Source organism: Perca flavescens, chromosome 17 (assembly GCF_004354835.1).
Source record: "Perca flavescens isolate YP-PL-M2 chromosome 17, PFLA_1.0, whole genome shotgun sequence".
Classification (NCBI taxonomy): Eukaryota; Metazoa; Chordata; class Actinopteri; order Perciformes; family Percidae; genus Perca; species Perca flavescens.
Window position 1 is genome coordinate 6179286 of NC_041347.1, and position 24771 is coordinate 6204056.

A 24771-nucleotide genomic window follows, 5' to 3' on the forward strand; every position below is an offset into this window, starting at 1 on the left:
CTGCTCCTTTAGCATTGTGTGTCCCTTCGGCTTTGTGTTTTTCTTCTTTTTCGCCTGGTGTTCCTTCCTGTCTTTTCTGTCCTCCCCTGCCTATTTTCATGTTGAATTCGCATAAAAATAACATTATAGTAATGGCAGAGGTAATGTGTGTCCATGCTGATCGTGTGTGTGTGTGTGTGTGTGTGTGTGTGTGTGTGTGTGTGTGTGTGTGTGTCAGGTCCTAAAGGGATGGGTGTTTCAAATGACAATTCCAGATGTGCTGGGGGGAGGAGGAAAGACAGGATGTGGGGGAGAAGAGGAGTGAAAAGAGTTGATTTTAGCGAAGCAAGAAACGAGAAGATAGGAGAGGAGAGGAAAAGAAAGGAAGGAGTGGAGAAAAGATGAGGGGCAGAGGGAGTGAGTGGAGAAAGAGTGAAGGAGACAGAGGAAACAAAGAAAAAATTGCAAGCAGACCATGCAAAAGGACTGGAAAGGATAATGATAAGAAGATAAGAATAAATTACTCTTTTATTGTAATTCAAGCCCCGGGGAACTACTGAGAGAACCCTGATAACTTTTAACATTAAGGTAAATGTTTTTAATGTGTATGTGTCTTTAATAATGCAGAGAAGGGCTGCCTTTTCTGCGTTGATGTCTAGATGGTGGTAGCGCTCTCACCTCAGTCCTCGACTCCATACTGTTTATGACCAGCCACCGTAATGCACTGCCGCCTATTAATTATAATCAGCAGCCTCTCCACAGAGTCTATGCACCCTTACTTTACCAACTCCTGTCACTCTTAGTTTCCACCTGCACTGTACTAGGGATGTTAACCGATGACCGTTTGACCGGTGGTTGACCGTTTCAACGTTAACCGGTATCTCTAAATTAGGCAATTATAGATATTGGAATAAACGCTACTACAGTTAGCCATCTCATTCCAATATTTTTTTTTTGTGAAGTGAAATAATCCCTCACGCAAAATTTTTCATACGGCATAAAAAAAAAAATTGTTTGGTTCCGGTTTGTTGTCTGTTGAGGTGATGGGTCGATAGGGAATTTATTTTATTTTTTATTTTTATTTGTTTGCCAGTGGCAGCAAAGGATAAGTAGGATTTGTTTTTTTGCCTTTACAGTAGCGATGGATACTCAATATTTTCATAACATAGCCTACCTGTTACTACATGTAAAGTTGTTGCTTAATAAATTGAAAACATGTAATTCACGTGCATATTAAGTAGCCACGTGTATTTGTTTTGGTCTTATAATACAGCCACAGGTTTACCGCTCCAGCGGAAAGGATGGTTCGTTTAGACAGCAGCTACGTTTACAAGAGTTTGTCCAAAAATCAAGATTCGTTGCAAACTAAGAAACAGACTACAAACTGACATCTTTCATTTTAGCTTGTTTGTAAAGTCGCTATTTGCAGAGTAGAGCTTTGTTTGCACCGTGCAGTGAACAAGAGTGGACAGCGCATGAAGAGCAGACTGAAATATGGGTTTCTACATGTTTAAATTTGCCTGTAGAACAGGTAGGTGGGTTTTGATAAATATTGACTCTTTAATCATGGAGGGTTTATTGTAGGCTTCTTACAGTTAACGAGTGTACCGTTAGTTCATCTGCGCCAGCGGAAGTAAATAATGTTCTAACGTAATCGTTTCTGCTATCGTGTGTGTGTGTGTGCGCGTGTGTGTGTGTGTGTGTGTGTGTGTGCGCGCGCATCGCTGTTCAGAATCTTCCATAATGCAACGCTTGTATCCAAATGAATTGTGTTGTGAAGTTGTCATTAGCTTCACTGCTGTTAGCCACCTCCATTGAGCCCCAGGGACTTGCTGTAACGTTAGAGCACTCTAAAGTGGGTTTACCTTTCATTTGATCGGGTTTGCTTGCTACGTTGCCATCCTCTTGAACGACATTAAACACAACATATAGTTCAGTGGTTTCATCTGCCCTGTTTAACGTGTTGAAGCTCCACGGCGGCGCAGTAGCGCTGTAGCTGGCCGCCGTGGCCGGTGAGGGCTGGTTGAAGGCGCCGTCTTCATGCTGCTGCTGCCGTAAAACGGGACACGGCAAAGTTAAGTGCCACTGCGGCGATATCGGGTCCTCTTCCAGCAGTGCTGGAGGAAAATGGGCATCTTGCATCGCAAGAGTGCTGTACAAAAATGTAATTATAGTTTGCCTTAAACTTTTTATTTGTGTATTTGTTTAATTAGTATAATTTCTTCCCCAAGCTCATAAAATAAATTTGGGTCGCACATTAATTGACAGGGTCGGTCGGAAACCGGAACCAAACAATTAATTTTGTTAGGCCTAATCGCCTGTTTTACGCATTCTGAAGGTGCCTGTTTTATCCATTGGTTGTATCCTGTTGCAGTCTATTAGGCAATATTCCGCAAAAAATGGGCTTATATTTGGAAACACATTACATCTGCATTTCAGTGGTAACAGATAAGGTGATGATGATCATCATCTTTCTTTATTATTGTTAGCACTACACTCAAACTAAAGTGGCGTCTCTTTGGAGCTGTCATTTTCTCAAATGAGCCGCGGCAATGTTTCTAATGAGCTTCGAACGCTAGACAAACAACTTTATTTTAAACGCGATCACCTGGCTTGTACCCAAACTATTTCGAAACTAAGGAGCCATTTGTCCTCCGATTACATACAAGCTCCTCTGCGCCGCATTTGCGGGACTTGTTTCGCGCTGTAGGGGATTTAAAAAACGTGACGTGAGTGGAAGGGCGGTGCCGGGGCTGTGTGTGTGTGTGTGTGTGTGTGTGTGTGTGTGTGTGTGTGTGTGTGTGTGTGTGTGTGTGTGTGTGTGTGTGTGTGTGTGTGTGTGTGTGTGTGTGTGTGTGAGAGAGAGATGCTACAGAGTTGAGAAATTGCAGGCGCAGGCTCGAAATGGCTGTTATTTCAAATAGCGTAGCATATTTTAATCTAAACGGTTAACCGGTTTCAACCGGTTAACGAGGCTCGGTGATCGGTCAAGAAAATATTTTGTTTTTGCCATCCCTACACTGTACTTGATCTTCTTGTTACGACCCAGCTCGTGAGGGGAAAGGGAAGCACCATAAACCCAGGTGTTTTCGGTTAAAGTTATTTATCGGTAAGAACTTAAAGTGAATCAACAAAATCAGGTACACAAACTACAAAGGAAAAAAGCCTGTCGGTGCTGCTTTAAACAAAGAAACAGATATAACTGAAAGAGACTCCTCTTTGGGAGGCAAAAGCCTCCAGAAACCGCAGTACATCCAGAACAGCGCTGCCGGGATCTTATTGAGGGTGCGCAAACATGACCACATCACCCCCATCCTCAGATCACTCCACTGGCTTCCGGTCTCACTCAGGATTGAGTACAAGGTTTCCCTTCTTACCAACCCATGCATCCGTGGTGAACTCCTCGCCCCACAAACCTCCACACGTTCGCACCGCTCTGGTTCAGCATTTCTCCTAAAACCCCCGAGGATCAAGCTCCGTACTATGGCTGATGGCTCCCTGACCACCTGAGGACACCACAGACTGTGGATGCTTTTAAACGCGGCCTTAAGACCCACCTTTTCAGCAGAACTGTTGGCTGATTACTTACCCCTGTTGTTGTTTCTTTTAGTTTTGATACATTTTTCCCCTAGCACTTCTCCTTATTTCTTATGTAGCACTTTGAGATTTGTTTAAATATAAAGTGCGTTAATAAAATGTATTATTATTAGACAACTCTTTGAAAGAAGAGCTTAATTACTACACTACATAAACAAACAGAAACATAACCTCACTAATTAGATCAAGTTTAAAACCAACACAAGCAGAGCAACACCCCTAAACTAGTGTGACTAGTCTCGCATTGCCAGACCTTCTTCCACAGCGCTGTGGATTAAGGTTTGGCTACGCCACACATGCATTCTGGGAGAAAAAAAAACGCTCTGAGTTGTTTGCATTTCTTTGACCCAATCACAGTCGTTTTGGGCGGTGCTAAGCTCCGGACGCAGCGACGGTGGCTCTGCTTAATAGTCTCGGGAAGGAATTTGTTTTGGTGTAACATTAGCACCCCGCAAAAGAAAACGCCACATACAATTTTAAATGAAGATAACTGTTGACACAATACAGTAACATGCGCTATATATATTAACTGGAGACATGGTAAACAGCACTCCACAAATCATTCCCAAAAAGTCCCAGTTAGAGAGTAAATGCTGTAAACATTATCTTTGTAAATCTTTACAATCATTCCTTGAAAGATCCAAGCATGCCTGCCTTCTTGCACAAAAAATATGGGTTAGTGTGACAGTCAGTAGCAGCTTTGGATTCAAAAGCCTGGCCCAGTCTCCCAGGTAGGTCTCACAAGTACCCCTATGTCAGCACAGAACTAGTATTTGACTTGTATTTTGGCTAAAAAGAGCACAACTAGAGTTATGATCGTGAGCTGGTCAAGTGAATCACAGCCACCTCCAGTAACCATTTGACACCCTTTATAGCTTTATTGCTCCTCCCGGATTGGAGGGTGATGCTGAATGCTGCTCCAATCTGTGTTTTCTAGCTCCAAGCAGGAAGTGGTAGGGATCGGACCCGACCAATTGCCGACTGGGAAGGACACTGAAGCATACCCTCGCTTTAACTCTACCAGTTGCTATCTTTGCCCCCAGGGCTGCCTCTGGGAAATAAATTCTGTGAGTGCACTGCTGATACTTGCAAAATTTGTAATGTAATATACTTTTAAGGGGTTCTCATGATATTTAATTACCTCAGTCAGTACCACTTTGTGGACAAATGCTCTTCATATGATGCAATGTGTGGTGAATGGAACAGGTTTTCCCCTTATTGTCATCAGCAAGCAGGATGCAGTTCATAACTAAAACTCAGTGTTTTTGTACAACACTACTATATGACATATGTGTATTTTGAAATGTGGTACATGTGCTGATAAAGTGAATACTGACTTCCTTTGATTTGATTTAATTAATTGTAAGATTGTATAATTGTGACCCTCCCTCAAACCACAACATAAATATGCAGCCATGTCATCCCCAAGAAAGGTATGAGAGCTCTTTCCCTTGCATGATATTGCAATGCCCTCTGCAGGAGAAACAGGAGTACCTCATGCTTTCCTTTACTTAACAGTCGGCTAAGGGTTCTGTCTAAAACCATTACATGCCTGTTCATGTACTGAATTTGATGAAAACTATTGATTTTTTTTCGTAACATGTGATAGAATAGAATAGAATAAATCTTTATTGTCCACCAGGGTGGAAATTGTCCTTTGGCTCACCAGACATACAAGAAATAAACATACAGACAACATCTCAGACATAGTAAGTTGAGTATAAAAAAGATATCCGGATAAAAACAGAATGAATATGCTTAAATTCATTAAGATAGCAGCTCAAATTGATGTTGTCACTTGGTTTGGTTGAGGATACTGATGGCATTTGGAATAAAAGATTTTTTTAAAACACTTTCTGCCAGAGGACTCTGAAGCACCTCCCAGACTTCATGAGCTCAAACTGGCTTGAAAGAGGGTGTGTACTATCTGCATTGATTTTCCTAGCTTTCTTCCTCATTCTATCAGTGTATATTTGGGTCAGATAAAGTTTAGTAAAGCTGCCACTGCATTTGGTCACTCTTTAAAATGGCTTATTTATTAAATTACAAGTATAGTTAGTCATGCATATCAATTAAAGCTGCATACTTTTAAAGCACTTTGTGTTTCTGTTATTTTTATCAGGCTCTATAATGCCAAAATCACCCTGATGAATGATCTGACTCAGTCCATTCTTTCTGTAATACCGCTGCTGTAATTTCAGGACGAATGCAGCCACTCAGGAGACATATTAAACCAAGAAGAGACTTATTACGACAGATGAGACATCATTTGCTTCAAAGCTTTTACCTCGAGGAAAGAAAATATATTTACAAAATTGGCCATCACTTGAGTTTCTGCCTCTAAGTAGTGCTAAATGTAAGACCTTTATACAAGTCTTGAGATGGAAAAGATTTGCTTAACACACGCTGCTTCTACTTTCAAATGATGTACTTGAAGGTACAGAGCGCCTTAATTGGTTTCAGAAAATGCCACTTTTGTGTTGGAGTGCTTTGAAATGTGTGTGTGTGTGTGTGTGTGTGTGTGTGTGTGTGTGTGTGTGTGTCTTGTTAAAGGATAACCTTCTCTCCTCGCCACCCCTCTTCTGTGCATTAGTGGAAAAGTGTGTGTAACCTATAGGCGTTGTCTGTGTGTCGGGGGAATGTGGAGTGTGTGTGACCATGCTCTGATAGCGTGTCAGAGTGAATTAGCCTCCGTGTGGCGTCCGCCTGGCACACACTGCTGCCTGCCCTCTGCCCACCACCCCGCATATGTGCCCAAGATTAGAATTAATAACCAGCGCTGCCAATCATGCTTTAATCACAATAACTCTGCATTTAGGGAGTTTGGGGAGGTCACAGGCATCTGGGCCTCAGGATGGCCAATCTGGAACAGCTAATAAGGAGAGTTTGCACAAGTGTGTGTGTGTGTGTGTGTGTGTGTGTGTGTGTGTGTGTGTGTGTGTGTGTGTGTGTGTGTGTGTGTGTGTGTGTGTGTGTGCGTGCGTGTGTGTGTCCCTGATGGACTCATTTTCAGTGTTGGTGGTGGCAGCTGCTCAGGTGAGCCACAGAGACTGACAGGAATAGTCCAGGATTTAAAAAACACACCAACTGCTGGATAAGACATACAAGATATTGTAGGTTAGTGTGTGTACTTTCTGTTTTTGTGTATAACATGCTAGTTAAGCTATGCTGGACTTGTAGAACAAAGAATCATAGCTACTAAAGGCTAACCTAGCAGATGACATTAATTATATTGTCTCCTCTTCCTGCATGTTGCGTTTAATGTGAGAATGAGACCTAAGCTGGCCTGGATGACTGTATGTCTTACCTACTTCTAGAGGGGTTGTGCTGTGTTAACTGACTCACCCAGCCGCTGCTTTTGTTCACGGTCGAAAGATGGCTGTTAGTTCAGGTTGTATTTACAACTAGTTAGCCTCCAGCGTGACCTTCTGCCGCACTGCCTGCACAGGGCTGAGTTAAATCAGAGTCACACCCCCTCATGTGACGTGATAGTTCTGACCCTGTCAATCAGCTAACCACACCCACTTCTCTTAAGATCACACAACATTGTGCTTGCATACTGAAGCCACGGTGAAGTCTCAATGTAAACTGTACATTGAGCTTCTCTCTCTCTTCATCTATATGCATTCATGTTCCATTAAAGTACTTAATGTACTACACACTTACTAAGCTTCTTATCCAGAGCTTTTCTTCTTGCATGTTTCCTTGGATTGTGGGAGCATCTGGATCTTGGTTGCGCCTCTTGCCGTGGTCCAGCTTGAAGCCCACTGCTACTATCATTTTAACTAGTCATATTTTTTTACTACAATTACTGCTAATATTATTGCTACTGTTCATTCATATCATTCTATCATACCCACTGCTATAATTATTATTAGTCCTATTTCTATTATTACACAAGGTGCCAAATGCACACACAGATGAAACAGCCAGAAGTTCAGTATCTTGCTTAAGGACACTTCAACATGTATACTGCAGGGGCCGGGGATCAAACCGATCAAATCTTTTGAGTGGGAGGCATTCACTCTACCTCCTAAGCCACAGACGCCACAATTAATAGAAAAATGAATGAGTTTCCCATCAGCCTCGGCTGTACTCTCTGTTTAGTGCAAATAAGCTCATTTTAGCATGCTAACATACTAAACAAAAAATTATGACCATGGTCAACATTATGCCTGCTTACCAGCAGCACATTAGCATAGTCTTTGTGAGCATGTTAGCATGCTGACATTAGCATTTAGCTCAAAGCACCACTGTGCCCATGTAAAGCCTCACAGAGCTGCTATTATGGCTATAGAATCTTAGTCCTGTTATAAACTACAAAATGTATAAAAATACTATTATGTTTTCTGTGCAAGCGTATAATGACAATCTTAAATCTTTAAAATGTCTTCGAACTTCCTCACAGCCATGGAGAACATAGTAATCCCATCCCCCTGTTCCCTCTGCTGTGCTCTCTCTCTCCAGTAGCACTAAGGTGTCGCCATATTGCAGTGGTCACGTTTCACTGCTTCTTTAATACGCAGACACATCCTCTAATTGCAATCAAAACAACAAAACAACATATGTCAGGCCCTCAGAGACTGCAGCAGCGTGTCCTGCAGGCTCACAAATGATGAGTGATGCTTGACAAATGAACACTAGATTGGCTACATAAATTAGCTTCTCCGTATAGTCACCCTGTAACAACTGAAGCCCAGCAATCACAACATCGATCATGGCTGTGATTGAGGGAGAGCGGGGTGATGGGCTAAAACAAAAGACTGGATGGAGAATGGAATATTAAGAGAATTAGGCAATGTGCGGATGAGAAATTGAGAAATGTGATGAAGATATAGTGAAGAGTTTGAAAGCAGGAAGAACACAATTCTAAGTAAGGGGGTCAACTTTATGAAGAACAGTGCCTTGAAACAGCAGTCAGCTTCATGTGTAACTTAGATAAAACATTAAAATTAAGAGTTTAACTAGCCAAACATCCAATAGCAAAGAACTGAACAAAACTTAAACGGTAAAAGTCACCCAAATTACAAAAAAAGCTGTATCTAAAAATGCCAAGGCTAAGACAATAGCTGAGGCTCTGCTCCAGTTCTTTTCTCGTTCAAAGCTATCTGCTGTTGCTGAATGGAGGTCAGCCCACGCAACCCATTGCCACCCTAATTTTTCATTTGAAATGCACACTTTATGTTTGGGAATGACCTTACCCTAGACATACCCAGGAACCAAACTAACAATCAATCTAACACCTAATTTGTTGAAGTAAGTTTAATACTGCTGGTATTAGAGCAAATAGAACACAGAATAAAAAACTGTATTAGTCTATTGCAGCTACTCTGCATTGGCTTCCTGTAAAATTCAGGATTGACTTTAAAGTCCTTCTCCTAACCTACAAAGCCCTAAATGGTCAAGCACCATCCTATCTAGAATAGCTCTTAGTACCTTATTGTCCCACTAGAGCACTGCGCTCCCAGAATGCAGAGTTACTTGTGGTTCCTAGAGTCTCTAAAAGTAGACTGGGAGCTAGAGCCTTCAGCTACCAGGCTCCTTTCCTGTGGAACCAGCTCCCAGTCTGGGTTCGGGGGGCAGACACCGTCACCTCATTTAAGAGTAAACTGAAAACTCTCCTCTTTGATAAAGCTTATAGTTAAGGAGTGAGGAGTTGCAGCGTCCGCCTAACCCGGACCACCTGCTTCTCTTCGTAGTCATCAGATTTATTTATCATATAATCAATAATATAGTGAGAGTAGAGGGAGGCAGGCCAGTACAGCCTCTCATCAATGTTTTCATTTGTTTCCTTTTGTATGCATCCTGTCCCAGAACTGCTTGTTACTAACCTAGCTCTGGGGAGTTTACTCCCCGGAGTCCTTATGTTTCTTCTTTGCAGAGCCATGCTCTGCGATTCCCTGCAATGTCCAGCCGCGTCCTGCTGCGTCCGCTGCATGACATGAACTACAACGACTACCTTCAAAGTAACTGTTCCACTATCTTTAATGTGACTATTATCGCCACTGTTCATCACACCCCCAACCGGCCCCGTCAGACACCGCCTACCAAGAGTCTGGGTCTGCCGAGGTTTCTTCCTAAAAGGGAGTTTTTCCTCGCCACTGTCGCGATAGCTACTGCTAATGCTTGCTCTTGAGGGAATTACTGTAATTGTTGGGGCTTTGTAAATTATAGAGTGTGGTCTAGATCTGTAAAGTGTCTTGAGATAACTCTGTTATGATTTGATACTATAAATAAAATTGAATTGAATTGAATTATTGGTAGCCTTGGTATTGGAAAATTAATTTTAGTTTAACTTGACCAAAACACTAAAGTGTTTTCCACATATCTTTCATTGTGGGATAGTGTCAGACCTAAAAGTATAACTTTTAAATCTGCTGCATCAAGGTTAAAGTTTCAGAGCCGTAGAATGTGCAGTTATGGTAAATGCATTCATATAGCGTTTTTCTTGTCTTAGTGACCACTCAAAGCGCATTACAACACAAGCCAGCATACACCCATTCGCACGCACGCACGCACGCACGCGCACACACACACACACACACACACACACACACACACACACACACACACACACACACACACATACGCTAGGTGCTCATCAGGCGTGATAAAGGTCTCAGCCATTCGTGGTTTAGTATCTTGCCCAAGGACTTGGCCAGGCATCAGGGTAAAATGACTAAGGAGGCAGGTAAAAATTGCAAGGGGGCGATTTTCTTTTCATAAAGTAGGATTAAATTAACCAATTTACCCAGGCTTTACCCGCGCTTCCGCCATAGGGTCAGAACTCGCAAATATGGCATTTCTTGAAGCAGTTTAGTTGTCCATTTGTATAAATTCTTTTAAATAATAAGTACAACTTGACAAAGTAGCTATTTAAAAGTCTGTTTATGAGCTTTAGGCTTTCATTAACGTAACAGATTGAACACACGGCTGTGACTGAGCTCTCCCAGTGCGTGGTCCCAGTTGTAGACGTTTCCGCTCCAGTAATGGTTGAGCCGACACTTAAGAATAACATATTTATAAAAGGTTTAGCTAGTGCAGTACTAGTAACGTTAGAAACTGCTAACGTTACAGGAGTTACGTCTAACTAGGATGTGTAGGCTATCACCTGACTGTAAGTGAGGCACCTGCCACATCAGGGTCTGAGGGCGGCTGCGCTGCGATGACATGGGAGAGCTGTGTGAAGATTCCTCATTTGATGAAAATGGCGAGTCATTTATCTCTCCCTGATCAGATTCTCTATCACTCATGTCCAGATCTAGCTTGCTCTAGTTTCTGATAATACAGCCGCCTTGTCAAAAGACATGTAAGCAATACGTGTTGCTAGCCTACCGGCGGTGGTCTGAGCAGCATAGCATTATTTTCAAGGGGTAAAGTCACCTAAAAGTAATTGTGTTGTTGTGTTTGTACGTTTTATGGATGTATGATGTTGAAAATATGGGGCCGAAAATACAACTGTGGGGGAAAAGCCCCCTTTTGCCCCCTTGTGGTACCGGGTGCGGCAGGACACTTAGGGACATGTAGGACATGTAGACTGCAGTGGCCAGCAGTTGAACCACCAACCTTCTGATTAGTGGATGACTGCTTGATCTCCTAAGTCATGTTATAGAAATAAATGATAGGCACTGAGAGTGCATTGAGTGGTAAAATGTATATATGAACTTGTAAATTTACACAATAAGTACATTTCTGAATCCTTTTCTTGTCTTATAACAATGTTGCTTTTATATATTTCATTCCTCATAGATGAGAAGTATAGGCGGCACATGATTAGTCCATTTTGTGTGTTAGTAGAGTCAAATTTTATCAATATACTTCAGATCAATGCACGTGTAATTTGTACGCCATATAATTTGGGGAAGTCAACTATTAACTGCCATTAACTTATAAGGTCATTGATATATTGTCAATGATGTGTCATCTGCTTTTTCTGCTGTCCCCAAGCAGAAAACAAAATGCTGCTTAAGTTAATATAAAAGCATGGAAAAAACAAGACACTATAACTCTTAGCCACTCAAGTGAAAAAAAATGTCGGCAATTTATTAACATTAACAATTGTTACTGATTTAAATGACCTCCACAATATTTTTAAAACATTTTGTCATTTTTTTAGATACAGACATTAAAACAATATCCTAGATTGCATAGTCTTGAAAGACTGATAAGACATAATTGATAATATAACATATTGAATACATGAATATGAATAAGCAGCAGCAACAACACTGTTTACATGAACAACATCTTGTTGGGTGCGAGCCTCCTGGAGCCTTTGTTTTTGGACACTATGACGAACCCCGTAGCCAAAGTAGATGACTCCAAGGAAAAGAGTTCTGAGGCTTTTTAGGGTAGATATAAAAAAGGACAGCTTGGTTTATTTAGATCCCTCCACCATTTATAAATGATGCACAAACTAGAAAGACTAAAGATACTCCACAATAATCTGGTTATTTAGGGCACTTGAAACCAGCATATCCTTACTTACTGCCATCCAGACAGCATAGCTAATCCAAATTTCTCCATCCAGCTGAACCATCAGGTAAGTGTTAAGGAAGATACTTAAAACTGGAATTACAGGGAGACCGGGAACCTACAAAAAGACATCAACTCATGACTGGTTTGGGCCAATAGACATTTTGAAAATTATACTTTTTGCTTTCTTGGGGAGAGTTAGATGAGGGGATTGATACCACTCTCATATCTGTATGCAAAGCTTAATATGCAGCTACAGCCTGCAGCAGGTTAGCATAAAAACTGGAAACGGGAGGGGGGACAGAATTCGCCTACCAGCACGTCTAATGGTCTTTTATTAACATCGATATAACTTTCTATATATAATTACCAAGCAAAACTCTGAATATCTCGGTCCAAAAATAATTTTTTTTTTTTTTTTTTTTTTATTCAAACAGCTGTCATTCTGTGTAGGTTTAACCTGGGATGGCCTCCCTTCAATGGGCACATCAAGTCTTGGCCATACACTTTTGGTGACCTGCAACAGCCCCTCAGTAAGGCCCACTAACTGTCCCACCTAACAAGATATCCCCATTGGAACTGTAAAAAGGTGCAAATCCTCAGGATGCATGAAATTGTGCCCACCACCATCACCCCTCCAGTTTACCATGAAAGCAGCTTTAATTGTGCTCTGTGGCTGTCTCCAGATGATAACGACAGCGAGGACCAGTGTCAGCACGAGGACAAAGATGAGCAGCACACACCACAACTCTCGAATTTGGAGGGAATGCTCAGCCTTGGACAGTAGCACGCTTAAAACGATCACCAGGAACACTAGAGAGGAATCCGAGCGGTCAGGAAAAACTTTAAAATGTGAAATTTTGTTCATTTAAAAAAAATAAAAAGGGGTGAAATGTTTTTTTTTTGTGGATTTCTGTTTCACTAACTCTGGAAAGTGGCACAGTAAATATGGCAACGTGTAAGTGCAGAAAACTCCATCGTACTATAGTACATGTCTGTTAAGTAGTGATGGCTAAATGAAGCTGTGTGAGGCTTTGTGAACCATTTTCTGTATTAATTTAACCCAATAGATGCAGTCTCTGTTGAACAAAGGGTTGAAAGGGTGTAAGGACACGGCACCCTTTCTCTGCTTCTCTTCATAGTCGTCAGATTCATCCACCAACCCTTACAGAGCTGGCTCAGGTTTGCCTTGGACCAGATCTTAGTTATACTGTTATAGTTTAAAATTGCCAGGGGACTTCCTTTGACACACTGAGCTCCTCTCTTTCCATCTGCGTGCATTCATGTCCCAGAAATACTTGTTACTAACTTAGCTCTGGGGAGGTTATTCCCCGGAGTCCTTATGTTTTCTCGCCCTGCAGTTTTCCTTGGATTAGGGTGGCACCTTGGTCCTGCTTGACGCTCTGCTAAGCCCTACTATGCCCAGGTACGCCCTGCAGCTCCCTGCTATGCCCTGCAATGCCATGATCTACTACAACTTCTATTTCTAGTCATAGTTCCATTATCTTTATTGTGACTATACAGTGGGGGAAATAAGTATTTGACCCCTTGCTGATTTTGCAGGTTTGCCCACTTACAAAGAATGCAAAAATCTACAATTTTAATCATATGTACATTCTAACAGTGAAAGACAGAATCCCAAAGAAAATTCCAGAAAATCACATCATATGAATTTATTAAAATTGATAACCATCTGATGAGGAAAAACAAGTATTTGACCCCCTGGACAAACAGCATGTTAATATTTTGTAGAAAAGCCATTATTGGCCAGCACAGATGTCAAACGGTTTTTATAGTTGGTGACAAGGTTTGTGCACATTTCGGCAGGGATGTTGGCCCACCCTCCCTGCAGACAGCCTCCAAATCATTCAGGTTCCGAGGTTGTCGCCTGGCAACTCAATTTTAAGCTCCCTCCAAAGATTTTCAATCAGATTCAGGTCTGGAGACTGGCTAGGCCACTCCAGAACCTTGATGTGCTTCTTCTTCTGCCACTCTTTTGTTGCTTTGGCGGTGTGCTTAGGGTCGTTGTCGTGCTGAAACACCCATCCTCGACCCATCTTCAGCTCTCTCACTGAGGGAAGGAGATGTCGGTCCAGAATTCCACGATACATGGCCCCGTCCATCCTCCCCTCAATACGATGGAGTTGTCCCGTCCCCTTGGCTGAAAAGCACCCCCAAAGCATGATGTTGCCACCACCATGCTTGACGGTGGGGATGGTGTTCTTTGGGTTGTACTCGGTGTTCTTTGCCCTCCAAACACGACGAGTTGAGTTGAGGCCAAAAAGTTCTATTTTGGTCTCATCTGACCACATCACCTTCTTCCAGGCCTCTTCTGAGTCGTCCAGGTGGTGAATGGCGAACTTCATGCGGGCTTGTACATGTTTCTTCTTGAGCAGGGGGACCTTGCGTGCGCTGCAGGATTTCAATCCATGACGGCGTAGTGTGTTACCAACCGTTTCTTTTGTAACTGTGGTCCCAGCTTCCTTCAGTTGATTCATCAGTTCCCCCCTTGTGGTTTTGGGATGATTCCTCACCGTTCGCATGATCAGGGACACCCCACGAGGCAAGATCTTGTGTGGAGGCCCAGACCGAGGGAGGTTGGCGGTGGTGTGGTGCTTCTTCCATTTCCTGATAACTGCACCGACAGTTGATCTTTTCTCTCCAAGTTGCTTTCCGATTCTCTTGTAGCCCATCCCAGCCTTGTGCAGATCAACAATCTTGTCCCTGATGTCCGTAGAAAGCTCTTTGGTCTTGCCCATGGTGGTGATGTTGGATGCTGGTTGTTTGGGTGTTGACAGGTGTCTTTTATACAGGTAACGAGGTGAGGCAGGTTTATTTGATGTAGATAATTGGTTCGGATTGGGGCTGTGTCTTAAAGAAAGACTAACTGGCTTGTAGGAGCCAGAATACTTGCTGTTTGTCCAGGGGGTCAAATACTTGTTTTTCCTCATCAGATGGTTATCAATTTTAATAAATTCATATGATGTGATTTTCTGGAATTTTCTTTGGGATTCTGTCTTTCACTGTTAGAATGTACATATGATTAAAATTGTAGATTTTTGCATTCTTTGTAAGTGGGCAAACCTGCAAAATCAGCAAGGGGTCAAATACTTATTTCCCCCACTGTAATTGCCACTGTTAACCATACTCCCAACCGGCACCGTCATACACCGCCCACCAAGAGCCTGGGTCTGTCCGAGGTTTCTCCCTAAAAGGAAGTTTTTCCTCGCTACTGTTGCACTAAATGCTTGCTCTTGGGAGAATTACTGGAATTGTTGGGTCTCTGTAAATTATAGAGTGTGGTCTAGACCTACTCTATCTGTAAAGTGTCTTGAGATAACTCTTGATGATTTGATACTATGAATAAAATAGAAAGCACACTGAATTTGAACACTTGAGCCTTTTTTCTTTAAACCAAAAGCGCCATCTAGTGGGCAAAGCTATATTTGGCCATCACTACTATTAAATAGTACAGTGAGGGATTACTTACAAATAATAATGATGACTATGTTGACATTTTTTGAGGTGCGGTGGGTGGGTCGTGCCGGAGGCTTTTCTCACTAAAACACATTAGGGGAAGATTGCCATTACACATTGCAGATCAGTGATGAGATGGGAATGCTGGAAAGTCAGATGTGCTGCATGCCAATCCACCTGCCTGACTTCCACAATCCTTTCTCCCTCGTTACATTAAGGGCACACTACTTCCAGCATTGGCTTTGGAGGAACCATAAGGTGCAGAATGGTCCAATATGAACAAACTTTCAACGAGCACTGGGCTAAAACTTTTATAATTGCTTGATACCACACAATAGTGTACAAGAAACGGGTCATTAGTTATTAAAGGAGGCGTGGCTTAAGCATATGGGGCGGGGCAAATCGTCACCAATGAAAAGGGAACTCTATGCTGCGTTCAATGATACCTCACACAAGACTCTACCTTAAATGGGTCACCAGCAGTGGCGATTTCTTTACTACTAGGGAAGCTCAGCTTCCCATAAAATGTCTAAAATGTAATGGTCAAATATGTACTATTGTGTTAACATTTTATTGACTAAAATGCGTTAGAATACGTTCATCTCGAAGACGAGTTGGTTCAGAATTAGCTGATTGTCAAAACCACAGCAAATTAGATGCAGAGTATCTGCATGACTAGATACCATTAGGTCAAAGCATAAAAATGCCCTGATGTGACCCATTACTGTATGTTCTGAATACTTTTTACAGGGGCTACAACTTTTCTTTATTGATTATTTTCTTGACTTGATTTCCTTCTCATACATTCCCGTAGCGTCTCAGTGCATTTCCCTGTTGAAGCCTAGTATCCGTTGACTTCAATGGGGCTGCTTTGAGCAGTTTTTTTCAGGGTTTCGAAACTAGACGGTCATTGGATAAATGCTGCGATTATGTCCTGCCCACAGATGCTCAACGTCTCTGGGGGTCAATGGAGAAGTAGGCTGGCCTGGACACAGGGCTTCTGCGTGATGATTTGAGGGTCTGTCGAAGGACTGTATCTCCTTTTGATTGACAGCGATTTTGTACTACAAAATGTCGCCAAAGCTGTTCGACTTCAAGCAGAGCTCAGCTCAGTCCCATCGTGGATTTTGCAAGTGTTGTTGAAAGACGAACTGCTGCAACCTATTTGTTGGTATTTGGTTGGCAAAATTGCTAGCCAATTTTCATCATACATTTCATACAATTATACACCACATTCCTTGTTTCAGTTTGTTCATTCATTCATTCATTCATTCATCCATCCATCCATCAGGCTAAGCTAGTGTTGTAGGGGTGAACTAGCCAGCTAGCAAACTACACACGATGGCAGACAATGCTATATTGTCGACCTGATTTTGGCAAAGCCATTTGAAAAAGTCTTACTTACGAGGAGAAACTTAGAATTAAACCGCAGGGTTAGATCAACACTAAAGATTGATTTAGTGCAAAAGACAAGGCAAAAGACAGGGCAAAGTAACAGGTTTGTTCAGCTCTCCTGGTATGACAAAGTTAGCTGGCTGACTGGAAGTGTTGTGACAAAGAAAATGTACTGCTGGCCAGGTCTCTTGATGAAACCTCACAGATATTATAAATTATCATTATAATAATTTTATATTATTATTGTATTAATTATTATTAAATTATTACATTATTATATATAATATTATAATAATATAAATAAATGGACAATTTATATGATGTAGGCCAAAAATGAGCTTCCCTCTTTGAATGACCAGCAGCTGCCACTGTTCACCAGTTATGGAAGGGGGCGTGGCTTAAACATAGGGGGCGGGCCAAACCATGACCAATGACAAACAAACTCTCTGCTGAGTTCAGTGATACCTCACACAAGACTCTACCTTAAACGGTTCAAAAGCCATAAAAGGGGGCGTGGCCTGAGTACATAGCCGTGGTTAAAGTATAGGGGCCGGCTTAGTATCAGAAGTAGACCACACATTATAAGTTTCATGTAAATCGGATGATGTTTGTCATATAAGGTGCATTTCCTGTTGCCAGCGGGGCGCGCTATGACCAAAAGTCAATATTGGCCTGTAGATGACCTCAGGCCTGGACTCTTGTTGATTGTGGGAAATTTCAAGCAGATATGACAATGTACACTGTAGTTACAGCCACTTTCTCATCCATCGCTAAACACTCAAAATGGGCGCCACGCTACACCCACACCGTCTAACGAAAACTTTTTCTTTTAATAACTTTTCATCTGAGCCAATATCGGCATGTAGATGTCCTCAGGGTTGAACTCTTATGAAGCCTGAAAAGTTTCAAGCCAATTGGACAATGTACACTCAAGTTACACCCACTTCCTGTTTCAATGGCGAAACGCACAAAATGGCCGCCCCTTCACGGCCACGCCCTATGACGAAAAGTTTCTTTTAATAACTTTTCATCTTTAACGTCTTAAGATGGCACAGACCAAATTTGAAGTTGATCAGATGAAATCTCTAGGAGGAGTTCGTTAAAGTATGACATGTGGAAATGGCCAAAATTACACTAATTTGGAACTTTGGACTTCCTTTTGGGTTTAGGGTATGGCTCCAATTTTGTACATCTTGACATGCTACATAACCTATTATACCCATAATCTACCTTAAATGTACTGCAGGGTCTACATTTTTTTAATTTTGTAGGGGGCGCTAGCGAGCCATTTTTGTGACCCTATTCCCAAACTGACATGTAGAAACATGAACAAAATATTTCTTAACACTCCATAAGTTATTTGAACTATGTAACATTTTTAGTTTTTGAGATATGCTAATTTTTATGAGCAGAGTGTAAAGGAGTTTGGATAGTTTCATCTGCATTAGTCACATGGTTTTGCACCGGACGTTGTGCAACATGATAGCGCCATCACAGGCGTACAATGTAATGACGCACAAGACAGATGCCTTAGCTTTCTGCTGCAAAAAGAATGAATGTTGTAGCCATTTATTTAGATCGATTTAAACAGGATCATGTAAATATCCATTTAATGATCTCCCGTGGCCGCCAGCTAGAGGTTCGCTCTGGCAGGGTTAAAAAAAAATTGTTACAAACCAGTGTTGTAATGTTACAAAGTACGAATACTTTGTTACTTTACTTAAAAGTCCAGTGTGTAACGTGTTTAGTTGTTCATTATCAAAATCTGTGTTGCCCGTTCACAAACTTGCCCTTTGTCATGAATATTTACCACCACCATCAATTCCAAGTATTCCTATTGGCTTGAAATTTTACATTTGCATTTGCATGAACTGGGGTAGACGCTCCATATTTGTGCTCCATCTTGAAATAAGTTAGCCGGTAAGGGACATACAGGACATACTGCTCCGCCTTTCGCGTTTTCGCTGTCACATGATGAACTCACAAGTGCTGCTAATGCTGCTAATGGGTATCGTAGCTTCCCGGCCCCCGGCAAGTTTGGCACTCAGACACCGCAAATCGTTGACAATGAAAAGGGAACTCCCTGCCGAGTTCAACGATAGCTCACACAAGACTCTACGTCATACGGTTCATTAGCTGTGAAAAGGGGCATGGCAAAAGCGTAGGGGACGGGTCAAACCATCACCAATTAAAAAGGAAGTCTGTGCTGAGTTCAATGATACCTCACATAAGACTCTACCTTAGATGGGTAAGGTTTTATGAAAGGGGGGGTGGCTTAAGCATAGGGGGTGGGCCAAACCATCCCCAACGAATAAGGAAGTCTGTGCTGAGTTCAATGATATCAAACACAATGGTCTACATGAAACGGGTCATTATTTATAAAAGGGGGCGTGGCTAAAGCATAGGGGGCGGGCCAAACCATCACCAATGAAGAAGGAACTCTCTGCTGAGTTCATTGATACCTCACACAAAGGTCAACCTTAAACAGTTCAAATGTTATGAAAGGGGGCGTGGCCTGAGTAAGTGGGCATGATCATATTATAGGGGGCGTCTCAGTATCACATGTAGACCACACATTCTAAGTTTCATGTAAATCGGATGATGTTTGTCATATAAGGCGCATTTCCTGTGGCCAGGGGGGGGCGCTATGACCAAAAGTCAATTTTGGCCTGTAGGTGCCCTCAGGCCTGGACCTTTGTCCATCGTGAGAAATTTCGGGCAGATACGACAACGTACACTCAAGTTACAACAACATCTTTGTTCATCGCTAAACACTCAAAATGGCCGCCACACCACGCCCACACCGTCTGACGAAAAGTTTTTCTTTTAATAACTTTTCATCTCTAAGGTGTTGGGATGGTACAGACCAAGTTTGAAGTCCATCGGATGAAATCTCTAGGAGGAGTTTGTTAAAGTATAGCACCTTGACTTTTAGGCCTACTTCCTTTTGCCACCAGGGGGCGCTATGGCTTTAAGTAAATATCGGCCTTTATTTGTCCTCAGGGTTGAACTCTTATGAATCCTGAAAAGTTTTGAGCCAGTTGGACAACGTACACTCGAGTTACACCCACTTCCTGTTTTGGCGGCGAAACGCACAAAATGGCCGCCCCGCCACGGCCACACCCTATGACGAAAAGTTTTTCTTTTAACATCTTTTCATCTTTAACATCTTAAGATGGCACAGACCGAGTTTGAAGTTGATCGGATGAAATCTCTAGGAGGAGTTCGTTAAAGTACGACATGTGGAAATGGCCAAAATCGCACTAATTTCGAACTTTGAAATCAAAATGGCAGACTTCCTGTTGGGTTTAGGGTATGGCTCTAATGAGGTTTTTTGTACATCTTGACATGTTAGATATGTTTACCAAGTTTCGTGAGTCTACGTTAAACGCACTGCAAGGGCTCAATTCTTTTAACTTTCTAGGGGGCGCTAGCGAGCCATTTTTGGGCCGCTATTCCCAAAACCCTTAAAATACGTAAATTTTCACCAGATTTGGTGAGTTTTTGAATATGTTAAGCCCCTCAAAAAGCCAATTTACTTGCAGAAAATAATTCCTTCAGTTTCAATAGGGCCTTCGCCGCTGTCGGCGCTCGGGCCCTAATAAAAATATACACATTCCAGCTCCTTAAATGTAAATATATTTAAGTTTCTTCACTCCTCTGTGACAGTAAACTGAATCTCTTTGAGGTATGGACAAAACAAAATATTTGAGGACATCATCTTGGGCTTTTGGGAAACACTGATTAACAATTTTCATATATTTTATAGAGCTTAATCAATTATTTAAGAAAATAATCAATAAAGAAAAGTTGTAGCCCCTGTAAAAAGTATTCAGAACATACAGTAATGGGTCACATCAGGGCATTTTTATGCTTTGACCTAATGGTATCTAGTCATGCAGATACTCTGCATCTAATTTGCTGTGGTTTTGACACTAACGAACAAGGTTTGTGCCCCTCAAAGCACTGAAAAACTCAATGGCAACTTGTCTTTCCAGTGTGTGTTTCATCTTTTAATCTACTAACCGTTCTCTACACACACACACACACACACACACACACACACACACACACACACACACACACAGAGTTACACCAGTGGCGGCGCCAGAGATGTTCTTTTGCTGGTGCTTTGGGGTTGCTGGATGTTTCAGTGAGGGTGCTCTGAAATTTTGAGTTTCCCATGACACAAATAGGCTAACGTTACACTCACGCAGATGCCCACCTACCTCCGCCACGGTTTACTAAACGAGCGAACGAGAGAGATTGATTTAAAGTTGCCGATACAACAGCACCATAGAACTCTGATTAGCCCACCAAACATATTTCAAATACCAGCCAACAAGCCAGGTTCAAACAATCATTACTGCAGCTCTCATACATTGGCTCAGAAGAGTAATGCAGCAGGCCAAATACACCACACACAGCCAAGCACACACATAAACACACACGCGCATGTATCCTCACACAGTTTTCACATTTGCACGTATGGTCAAAATACTGTAGTCATATCTTAATATATCTAAATAAGCCACAGAGGGCGAACACGTTTTCTGGACTAAAAATAAACCGATGTCCAGTGCGCTGTATAAGTTTAGATTCGGTGATCCATTTATTCACATTTCTGTAAAACACCCCAGCAAACATTGGTCCGACGGCAACGTTGTGTCCCTGGCCAAAAATAGTTGCGGTAGGACGGCATAAATCGGTAAAAAGATGTTACACAGAACATTTCCTAAAAATGCATTCAGATACATTTGTACATGTCAACAGTTCTGTGGGGTTGCATGTATAATTGTTATTTTTACTTTTAGCTACGTGTACTTCAACATATACCATGTTGTGAATCAGTTGTAAGTGGACGTCCACTAAGTGACGTCCTTTACACGTGCATTTATAGTCCATCATGCCCCTCTGTGAAATCAATTGTGATAAAGCTGCGCTAAACCCTTGCATGGTTAATACTGCAATAATTAATTTAATTCGCCAAGTTTTTAAAAGGTTGTGAAGACGTCCACTGACGTCCTTTACACGTCTAGGCTCCAAGGCTGTGGATAGTCGTCCACTGACGTCTTTTACACGTCTAGTCAAGCAAAACAGAAAAAGAAACACGATTTGTATACAAAGTACATTTACTTTATGTTGTTTAAATAAATTATAATTACACAGTGCCCAGTGTGGTTAAGTGATTGCAAAGCCACTGCATTTTAGTCATTATTTCAACCTGTATTCTTTGTTTGTTTGTTTTTAAATGAATATATGCATACATGTAAAACATAAATATATCCGGTCACCATTTATGTCTGAGTTGGATGTAATCATTGACATATATAAAATGTAATTGCCATTGACAGGGAAACTGCTGCCAAGATGTAGTAACAAAAGATCTCGCGGTATTACAAAATCCCGCGATAGGATAGATTATCTCGCGAGATGTTAACGCGTTCTCCCCATAGACTCTGGAACCAGTAACTTGAACGTTGAACAACCACGAGGAGAGGAGGAATTGAGTTGTATCGATAATATTATTAAAAATCTACTGTTGGGTAAGTACATTTTGTATTATTAATTAACGTGCTTGAGTTTTACTTGTTTGACATGAATGAACCGAAAGAAATGATGCCCACATTGTCAACTGAAATGTACTGAGTTTGGCTAAAATTAGCTAGCTAGCAAACGTTAGTAGGCTAAAAGTTACTTTGAACTTATACAACAGTATACCATAGTATAAAGTATGTTTAATGTTACAGTCAAAGTTGTGAAAGTGTATGTTTTAACATTGCATGCAATTGCTACGCTGCACTGTACTGTTAATTGTGATTTTTTTTTACCTTATTTGGTTATATTTTTTCTAAGGTGAAGTAATCCTACATTTTTTTTCATAGAATGGGTATATATATATATATATATATATATATATATATATATATAACCCTAACCCATTTTATATTAGCTAGCTAACATGTATATATGTGTAGCTTTTTCTAACTTTTCATTCATGAAACGGGTGCAAAATCTTGTTTCATTCATTTTTTTAATTTAGCTATAGGACCATAAAAACATTTTGAAAATAATTCAATGTAATTTTTTTCCTACTGTTTGTTTTATTTATTATTATTGTAATATTTTCTTCCCTCAGATGCTGTGAAGAGGTGGAGCCCAAATTCAACTGAATCAGAAATTGATGCGGCTATGGCGGAACACTTGAAACATGCTCCGGGAAGAGCTGGGGGTGTGGTTATAACAAATAACTTTTCTGGTGTAAATGATGTTGCAAAAAGATGCTACACAAAGGGAGATATTTGTGACAGTGTTATTGAACTGAACTAAATTAACGGAATTGAGCTAAAACTGAATTTGTTTTGTAATGAACACGTTTTTCCTGTTTACCGGGTGAATCTGTATAGTATAAACCGTAAAATAAATAAATGTGATTTGGAATGTTGTGGCTTTTTAGTTCATCCCGTTATCTTTATTATAATTTGTAATGAACTACTAAAATGAAAATAAGATAGCACTTTATTTTACAGTGTCCTTGTTACATGTAGTTACTGTAAGAACTATAAATTATGCATAATTACATGCAACAAACCTTAACCCTATATTCAGATGCAATTAATTATATTAATAAGAACTTAAATGTATAAGTGTTGTTTGATCTACACGTGATTATAACGTGTTATAGACGTTCAGGTATGGCTGGACCGATTTTGGACCTTTTTAGAACCTTTGTCAAGTTTAGATGTGTAAACGTCAAGATCGCCGTTCACGATTTAACACAATGGGTGTATGATTATTTTATATGCAGGCTTATATATAGCCTACACTTTTGCAGAAACACACCTTATAAACATCCAGAAGAAGACTAATTCTGACGTCCAGGGACGCGCAGAAAAGACGTGGAATTCACGGCCAGAAAAGACGTGGAATTCACGGCCAAGTGACGTCAAAGACGTCGGTTCAACTTTCATTTTGGAACTATTTTTCAACCATGACGGGACGTCTCGGACGGACGTCTTTTCAACGGTCATTAAACGTCCAAATGTTTGCTGGGACATGTTTATTATTGTAATGTTCTTCTACGAGACAGAGATAAGAGTAAAGTTCTTATATGGACCCCTATCTGCTGACTCACCCACTGTGGCCTGGCTGTGCGATCTCCTGGTCTAATGTCATGTACAGCAGGGTGACGTTAAGCATCCTCAGCCTAATCACGGCCGCGGTCAGCTCATCTTCCTCCGGCTGCTTTTCTTCGTCCCGGTTGGTGACAGGTTCACCATATCTCTCAGTCTCATTTACAGGTTTTGATAAAGTCTCCACACCTTGACGTTGAGGGAGTAAAAATGTATCCATTGCTAACGTTAAACTCACTTCTCTAACCCTAACGGCTCCAAATATTGAGCTCTTCTTCTTCTGTGAGAATACGTTACGGAAGTAAGGTCAAAAGTTCAATGTGTGCTGCGGCGCTGCACCCTTTGGTTGAATACGATCACCTGTGTTTTTTTAGCCTAAAAATAATCGGTTTGTTTTATTAATGTATTTATTCATTTTCCAAATATAAATTATACTATTTACACATTAACAATTTTTTATTTATTTATAAATCAACCACAGCAATTTATTGGGGGTGCGAAGGGGGTGCTATGGCAATCCTAGGGGTAGCTACAGCACACCCTAGCCCCTCCCTGGCGCCGCCGCTGAGTTACACACACAAAGACACAGACACATGCACACACATACAGAGAGATACACACACGCACACACACAGACACACACAACTACACACACACACACACACACAGACACAACTACACACAGAGTTACAAACACAGACACAACTACACGCAC

The 24771-nt window shown here is 41.3% G+C and overlaps 1 long non-coding RNA gene across 1 annotated transcript in view; it reads right to left on the reverse strand.

Annotated features, from left to right (window-relative positions):
* LOC114572168 (uncharacterized) overlaps positions 1-24168 on the reverse strand; it is a 32577-nt gene extending 8409 nt beyond the window's left edge. The window contains exon 1 of the long non-coding RNA XR_003694740.1: positions 24059-24168. This is a non-coding gene — a long non-coding RNA (uncharacterized LOC114572168). The remainder of the gene's footprint in view (positions 1-24058) is intronic.
* Between the last annotated feature and the right edge of the window lie 603 nt (positions 24169-24771).